Source organism: Mizuhopecten yessoensis, unplaced genomic scaffold (genome assembly GCF_002113885.1).
Source record: "Mizuhopecten yessoensis strain PY_sf001 unplaced genomic scaffold, ASM211388v2 scaffold8359, whole genome shotgun sequence".
Classification (NCBI taxonomy): Eukaryota; Metazoa; Mollusca; class Bivalvia; order Pectinida; family Pectinidae; genus Mizuhopecten; species Mizuhopecten yessoensis.
In genome coordinates, this window is record NW_018407508.1 from 6,266 (window position 1) to 15,608 (window position 9,343).

At 36.5% G+C, this 9,343-nt stretch overlaps 1 non-coding gene across 1 annotated transcript; it reads left to right on the forward strand.

The window, feature by feature from the left end:
- Positions 1 to 2,265: 2,265 nt before the first annotated feature.
- On the forward strand, positions 2,266 to 2,338 carry Trnas-aga. Its single transcript has one exon. It is a non-coding gene; the product is annotated as a tRNA-Ser (tRNA).
- The last annotated feature ends 7,005 nt before the right edge of the window (positions 2,339 to 9,343 follow it).

Genomic DNA, 9,343 nt, shown 5'->3' on the forward strand with positions numbered 1-9,343 from the left:
ATGTAACGGTAGACCACATTTAATGTCACGGTAGACCAAATTCAATGTCACGGTATAACCACATTCAATGTCACGGTAGACCACATTTAATGTAATAGTAGACAACATTCAATGTCACGGTAGACCACATTTAATGTAACAGTAGACCACATTTAATGTAACAGTAGACCACATTCAATGTCACGGTAGACCACATTCAATGTAACAGTAGACCACAATGAATGTCACGGTATAACCACATTCAATGTCACAGTAGACCACATTTAATGTAACAGTAGACCACATTTAATGTCACAGTAGACCACATTTAATGTAACAGTAGACCACATTCAATGTCGCGGTAGACCACATTTAATGTAACAGTAGACCAAATTCAATGTCACGGTAGACCACATTTAATGTAAGAGTAGACCACATTCAATGTCACGGTAGACCACACTTAATGTAACAGTAGACCAAATTCAATGTCACGGTAGACCACATTCAATGTCACAGTAGACCAAATTCAATGTCACGGTAGACCACATTTAATGTAATAGTAGACCACATTCAATGTCAAGGTAGACCACATTCAATGTAACGGTAGACCACATGCAATGTCACGGTAGACCACATTTAATGTCACGGTAGACCACATTTAATGTAACAGTAGACCAAATTCAATGTCACGGTAGACCACATTCAATGTCACGGTACACCACATTTAATGTAACAGCAGACCACATTCAATGTCACGGTAGACCAAATTCAATGTCACGGTAGACCACATTTAATGTAATAGTAGACCACATTCAATGTCACGGTAGACCACATTCAATGTCACGGTAGACCATTTTTCATGATTCGGTCGACCACAATCAATGTCACGGTAGACCAAATTCAATGTCACGGTATAACCACATTCAATGTCACGGTAGACCACATTCAATGTCACGGTAGACCACATTTAATGTAACGGTAGACTACATTCAATGTCACGGTAGACCATTTTTCATGATTCGGTCGACCACAATCAATGTCTCGATGGACCCTTCTTAATGTCTCAGTCGACCCTACTTTATGTCTGGGAATAGATTGCCATTTATTCAAGATAAATTTTAGCTAATTAAAATCATGCCGAAAGTGGCAATCGAGATCAAAATGGAGGGCCTTAGTGGGACCAGTCAATTAATATGATATTCGAGTAGCAGCCTATGGCCAGGTTGTTGTTTTATAGCTGTGACCTATTGATCCCGTCGACCCTGACAGCACTTCTTCTGCAAAGAGTAGCTAGGTTTTAGCTGATTACACACGAGGTAGGAAATCATTCACCTAATGGAGCTTGCTATCGTGGTATTTACCCTGGTGACAGACTCATCTCTTATTCAAAACGCCAATGGGCAATCACATATAGTGCAGACACAGCGAGCGTTTAACTATAAGTAAGAATAATACTTTGTTCTGATATGTTTTTCGTGTATTGGAGGGAAAATGAATAGTTCATGTATGGTCTTCATTCTAGTCAATATAATGTCCCAGCCACTATACATCTAGCCGTGTTCTCGGTCATGTTTTAGTACTGTACTATGGTATTTGGTTTCTATCAATATTTATATAAATACTATAACGTTCTATGTTCTCATTGTCAGTAAATATATGATAAGTTAAAACAATTAGAAACACGTAGATATGTAAACTATTCGCGCTTATATCACAATCTTCAGACGCTTCACACATAGATACAATTTATGACTTCAGTATTAAAAGGTAAATTGTACATTAAGAGAGGATACTAATTAACAAAGCGTCCGACGATTCATAACCAAAGCGCTAATGCTTTACAGATCTATGTGTTTCTGATTTTTTAACATTTTCTATATATATATATATATATAACACCATCTTATAGGACAATAAAGGACAGCCTTCTACCAGGTCAATATATCGGTCAGCCAACTTGAAAGACAATATAGAGAAGAGCATTATCCTACGACGATATACAGATCAGCCATTTTCAAGGAAAATATACAGAAAAGCCTTCTCCCAGGACGTTATATAATAACAGTCTTCTCCTAGGACAGTATATAGAACAGCCGTCTTCCAATATGATATCGGCAGCGATCAGATAGTTTGGAGGGTCCCAGGTTCGAACTCTAATCTGGTCGCTAGGTGAATGCTTGACAAGGGTATTCCTTAAACCTGGGTTATAAATAGTGTTTATTTGGGTTGAAGACTTAGAAAAAGGAGAGAGGAATGAAACGAAACTGGACGGGATTGATCATCAGCGATCAGATAGCTCAATTGGTAGAGCGTCCGTCTAGAGCTCGGAAGGTCCCGGGTTCGAATACCGGTCTGGTCGTGCATTTTCCCGCTCCTACTACACATATATAGGACAGTCATCTTTTAGGACAAAAAACAGAACACCTATCTTCCTAGACAATGTTTAGAACAGCCACATTCCAACACAATATATAGAACATTTCACAGGACAATAATTTATATAGAACACACATCTTCCTAGACAATATAAAGAACAGCCATCTTCTAATACAATATATAGAACATTTGACAGGACAATCATTTATACAGAAAAGCCATCTTCCTAAACAATATAAAGAACAGACATATAGTCTAAGACAAAATATTGAACATTTCACAGGACAATAATTTATAAAGAACACCCATCTTCCTATACAAATTTTAAGAACAGCCATCTGCCAAGACAATATACAGAATATTTCATAGAACGATATACAGAACGGCCATCGTCCAGCAAAAACATAGAACGGCCTTCGCCTAGGACAATATAAAGGTCCTCAAGAACATGGACAACACGTAGAACAGCAATCTTTAAGGACAATATCTAGCACAGACATCTCCCAGGACAGTAAATAGGACAGTAAATAGGACAGTTATCTTTTAGGACAATTGATGGAACATTTGACGGCAAAGCCAATCCGTAATAAAATATTGAGAATGGCCTTCCTCGAGGACAAAGGATACAGTGCAGTCATCTTTAAAGGGGCTGGTCGGGGGGGAAATGTCATATTTGCTAAAATAGCATACACATGTTTAAAATACCTTCTTATGAAATATACCGATTCAAATTTTGCTGAAATTCATTCCCTAAGAGTAAAAATTATAATTATATTAAAGAAATCCTATATCGTCACCTGACAGTCGAAAACTCTCAATTGACCCAGATCAGTGATGTAATTTTACCGCATGCGCGTCATCAACAAGGCCAAACGTAAACATCGCGGCAAAAGAAAAAGATGCATGCAAAAGTCATGACAGACACGAGGTATCAATACCGTTATATATAACAACAACATATAGGTAGGAATACTACACGTGCATCATACATGACATTTGAAAACAATTATTTACGTATAGTATTGCTGTCTTGTCCGTTAATTGAGTCCGACATGGCTGATAGACGGCGTGCTATTATTGTTGTCTTCACTGCCTCACTTTCGAAACAACCACGTGACATATATAAATAGGTCAGCGCTAAATTTACGCGGGGCTTCCCCGAGATTTCAGTGGTCAAAACTGGACATTGCAAGCAGATCTCGACCATCATATTGCCGTGGTATAACTTTTGGAGAGCCAGAGAACGCATTTAGACCCATTTGTTTTGTATTTTCCCCCCGACCAGCCCCTTTAAGGATACATGTAACACATAAACTTCATGTAAGAAGGTCCAATATCTCGGTAGTGAGGTTTTGTCATTCAGATTGTCCAATTACGAAAGAAAATTTTCCGGGATCTTTTATAATGTCTCTAAGCTGTTGAAGTTATTACAAAGCTTCTGGTAGAAATTTATAATAAATTCATATAAACAACATCATACTAATTATATATATATATATATATTCACATATTCACATATCTACATAAGTGTGGACCCCCTGCTGTGACTTAGATCCAACGCAGTATTGAGAGGCGACTAATGAGACATTCCGTAGCAAATTGGAGATTTTTCACATTTACCGGGCCAGATTTCCAAATGCATATGTTCCACGTTTTTGATATCTCTCGTTGACTCACTTTATATGACAGTGCATCTTGCGCAAGAATGGGTCCTCTACATCAACGTTCCTTGTCCGCGATGCTCTCATGGCTTCATGGCTATACTTAGCCAAAATCACAGTACTTCATTGCTATACTTAGCAACATCTCGTATGTCTTCTCCATCTCGAGTGCCCTTCCCGATTTCTGCTGTCTCTCTGCCACTTTCTCTGTCATGCCCGGCCCAAGCTGAATTGTTTTCTTATCTCCACACTGATGTACTGAGGAGGGGAACAATTCTTTGACTCTTCCTGAAAGGTACCACGCCACCAATTGTTGTTGTCTCTGTTTGGTACACTGTAAATGTCATAGAGTTTGGCAGTCAGTTAACCACAGTTGCCATATGTATGTGGATGTCATGAAGATAGGTAGGGAGCTATGTAACCGTTATTATGACACTGTGGGTAAATGATGCTAGATAAAGCTAAGCTTACTGTATCTGTAACGTCAATTTCTGAATGATCATTTATGTTAAAGTTATCTACATTCCAGTTATTAAACACAAAATATCATCAATTTCCTTAAAAACTGGAATGTGAAATTCAAGAATGTAGGCAAGTAAGGCATCTATCTTCTTTTGTAGAAATAAAAATATTCGCTTAGACCTGACATACAATTTCATTTATTGTCATTTCTTCAAACAAATTAAGAAAAAATGTTGTCCAAAAACTTTGAAGAACGACCAAATTTAACAAAGTCTATAAACAAGTTGAATGCGAACGAAGAAATCAGTTAATGTTTTGTATAAATAAGGTTTTTATTTTGCATTTATCAATTTGCAAGACTAACGTATTGTATGCAATATTTGGTGTTTGTCTGTGGCTACGACTGGGTACTAGGTACATCCACCATGTCACTGTTGGTGACGGAAATCAGTTGAAGCAAACACCGGGAGGTGGCGGTATTTCACACCATTAACTGTATGACATTGTGTAATGTAGTTACAGTCAATCTTTGTGTGCGCATTATCTTGATAATTTCGATTTTTTTTTTGTTCAACGTGAAAATTAGTCTACTTTTGAATTCGAAGAATTTATTATAATATGTAATGGACTCTGTTAACAGAGCGATACTGATTCTAAAGTCAAAGAGCATAGCAACTTATTTTTAGGCTTATTAAAGTTGTTTGGTTAACTTTCGACATAAGCATAATTTATTTTATTACAATTTAATTGATTTTCAGTTAGATACATTTATGCCGCTGTCATTGTGTCCTACTACGATGCCATCATCAAGGACCATCCCTCATTACAGAGTCATGTCGTGTCAACAGATGTGATAACCCTGCCCTTGAAAGTCAGATTCAAGCTACTCCCCCTACGCAACACCTACAGGAATCAAGGCATGCTGTCGCTAATCCTTACCTTAACCCCTAACCCCTAACCCGCCTTCTCTGTGTCCCTGGTGGTAAGATTCCCAGTCATGTGACTTCAGGTAGCAGAGTACAGTAGCGTACGGTGGCCATGGGTGATATTTTTATACAATGAATAACCCCTGTAATATAACATGTATCAAAATTTTAAAAAAAAATCAGCACTAAAATTGGCATATACATGATGAAGTGGACTATGTGGGCTTCATAATTTAAAAAAAAGAAAAGTCGAATTTGGTTTGAGACTACAATTTTGGGCATTTACGAATCTGTGTCTACACAACAAAAGCTAGCTTTTCATGTAGTCTATTTTTGTACTCAGCACATGTGTAAATATTGTGAAAAATCCACCGGAATGACCTATGCTAAAACGTGAGTATTTCTGTTACCGAGTAGGCGATATTTAATTTCAGACAGGTTTTAAGAAAAACAATTCTACTTGCGGGGGTCAAATTCTGGGTTAAAAATCATGATTTTTTGCATATTTTGGTGTTTTTTGATATGGTAACCATGGTTTTCAGAAGTCCCAAATCTGGGGAAATTGCTTTTTGAAAAAAAAAATGTTCTTCTAAAAAACACCTATTAAACATGTAGTTTATAAATATATATATATATGTAGGTGTGTTGTGCAGGATGAATCCGCTATCCATGTTTATCCGAGAGATGCCCTTTATTTTTAGGGTCAAGCCATTTCTACTGTACTCTGCCACCTTATACACACAGACATTGATTTTTTCTGAAAAAAAGCCTTTTTATGCTTTATTCAGCTTCACTTTCATTCATTATTGCTTAAAACTACTCAAAACGTTTAAAAAGTTACATATAAAGGTCAATATATAGGTCACTAGCCTATTACCTGTGAATGTATAAAGAGGGGTTAACTCGCCCTTTTCACAGGCACTTCACACTTCATCACATATGTGTCAATTGTGTAATTGGTAAAGTTGATACCAAACAACAAATAATTAACAGGCTATCTCCTGATGCATTCAGACCAGATTTCAGTCTGTTTCACTTAGTTCAGCACCCGGTATCCATGGTAACTAACACATAAAGTTGTATTTATTGAAAATGGGTAAAATATCTGTTTTCATTCTAATTACACTATTTTATATGTTTTTTTCCACTTGATTCAGCTTACAGATTAAATTAACAAAGTCAATAATGTCAATAAATTTTATTTCCATAATTACAGCTGAAGAAAACTTTTTTTTCTAGTGAAATATGTAAAATGACCAATGTCTGGGGTCACTGTCAATTCTAGGCGAGGAAAGTAAACAACGGTTGCTATGGTGTCATTTGTCTGATGTTTCAGAATATCTGACAGTTTTGTGCTGTTCATCGGTTACGGGAAGTGTGTCTGTTTCTAGTTTGTTGTTGTGATGGGTTTCCTGGTATTCATTTTGATATCAGTGAGCCTTGATGATGTCACATATGCCCATTGATGACGTCATAGTTATGATGACATCACAGTAACTATGACGTCATCACACAAGACAGAAACATCCTTGTATCACTGTTCTGTTTTGTTTTTCACATGCACATGATCTTAAAGCATCATATTTTACCCCAAAAAAAAAATTATTCCTGAAAACTACAAAGTTATTCAAGTTTTAATTTTTCAGATTACCTCCCTTTGTTGGTAGTTTGAGAGCAGAATTGGTAAAAAATCACCTAGCAGGAGAATTCATATTACTCGGTCACTTTTAAAGTGAGAAAGGAAACGGATACATCTTTTTGTTCATTGTGTCATTTTCCAGACATTTAAAAGGTTTTGATTGAATTTTTGGGGAAAAAAAGGGATGTATAAGGTAGCAGAGTACAGTAGCGTACGGTGGCCATGGGTGATATTTTTATACAATGAATAACCCCTGTAATATAACATGTATCAAAATTTAAAAAAAAAATCAGCACTAAAATTGGCATATACATGATGAAGTGGACTATGTGGGCTTCATAATTTAAAAAAAAGAAAAGTCGAATTTGGTTTGAGACTACAATTTTGGGCATTTACGAATCTGTGTCTACACAACAAAAGCTAGCTTTTCATGTAGTCTATTTTTGTACTCAGCACATGTGTAAATATTGTGAAAAATCCACCGGAATGACCTATGCTAAAACGTGAGTATTTCTGTTACCGAGTAGGCGATATTTAATTTCAGACAGGTTTTAAGAAAAACAATTCTACTTGCGGGGGTCAAATTCTGGGTTAAAAATCATGATTTTTTGCATATTTTGGTGTTTTTTGATGTGGTAACCATGGTTTTCAGAAGTCCCAAATCTGGGGAAATCACTTTTTGAAAAAAACAAATTCTTCTAAAAAACACCTATTAAAAATGTAGTTTATAAATATATATATATATGTAGGTGTGTTGTGCAGGATGAATCCGCTATCCATGTTTATCCGAGACATGCCCTTTATTTTTAGGGTCAAGCCATTTCTACTGTACTCTGCCACCTCAAAGGCGCCAAACATCCTTGAGCAGTGTTGGACGAGGAGTCCCTTACATACGACTTCCACTATTAAATTCGATTTCTGCCAAATCTTCTGTATTATTATGTGTTTTCAATGTTATATTTATGTTTAAATATCACCCGTTTGCAGCAGGAAGTGTCTGGCCAGCGACCTTAGTCTCGGATGTTGTCAATTTTTTAATTATTTCCTTGTCCCTCACAAACCTGCTGCTTCAGGTCGATCTTTGTTGTTGATATATGAAAGTTATAATCAAATATCCCCCAGTCCAATTTAATCGGTTTCCTCACGAGATACAATGTATGGTACTTTTTGTCGCACTATCATTCAATTTCGCCTACTGTTTTTTTGTGTGAATAATTTTATTTTGGTGCTTATTTCTTTCCAATTGTCCATTCTTTCAATCCCGATTGATGTTGTGTAGGTATTTAGTTTAAATATTTTACTTCCAAGCAGTCTGCTCCAAAAGGTAAAGCGTTGCAAAAAAGAAATCAAACAAAGAAATTCAATAGCATGTACAACACTTTTTATATAGAAATCAAAATACCATAGTTTGTATATTTTCAGTGAAAGATAATCTATCTCAGTTTCATCGTCTACATATTATCACACTTGACATCTTTCCTTACAAGCTGACGGGCATTTATCGTAAGAAAACGTTTAACAAAAATGTATGTCCTTTAGTAAGAGTTTTATATAATATCACGTGTCTATGAAATTACCAATCTTTGCCATAGATGTACATTATGTTCACTCATGTTTGTAAATGTCCTGTCTGTGATGTTTATATTAAGAAAGTTTTCCTTAACGATTACTCTACACGATGCTTTAATGTACCTCATTATCTTAAATAATACCCCGTCACACGTATTGATTGGGTACTTAGCCCTAATTTCACATGATATATTCCCGTCTGTTAATCTACATCAGGGATGACGGAACATCCTTGTACATCACTCACTCCAATACATGTATTTCCTTTTACAAATGAAAGTGCCGAAACTGCTCAAATATTGTTGCTAATGTTGAGACGTGGTGTTGATATACATTTTATATTTATATATATATATTATAATTCAGATAGACATATTTCAGTATACAACTTATATAATTATGGTTGCAAGGACCGCTTTCCATAGCACCATTCCCAACATCCTTAGGAGGGTAATGAATGAATCAAAGTTCTCGAAACCCGTGCACAGTAATAGACATACGGCGATACTTCCTGTTCTTAGCGGAAGTGCCACACATTCCATTACGTTCATAATTATTGTCAGAGACAACACAGCCGATCTGCTAGTTTAACTCGTCATAATACCCCGTGATCAAGTGATGGCTTAGTCTGCGCGTGCCCATGTTCCTCGAGTACCCCCAGTATGTGAGCGTTACCCACTACCGCTTTCCCTTCGAAGTACTGCCGCCCTAACATAATGGATGCCAGATAT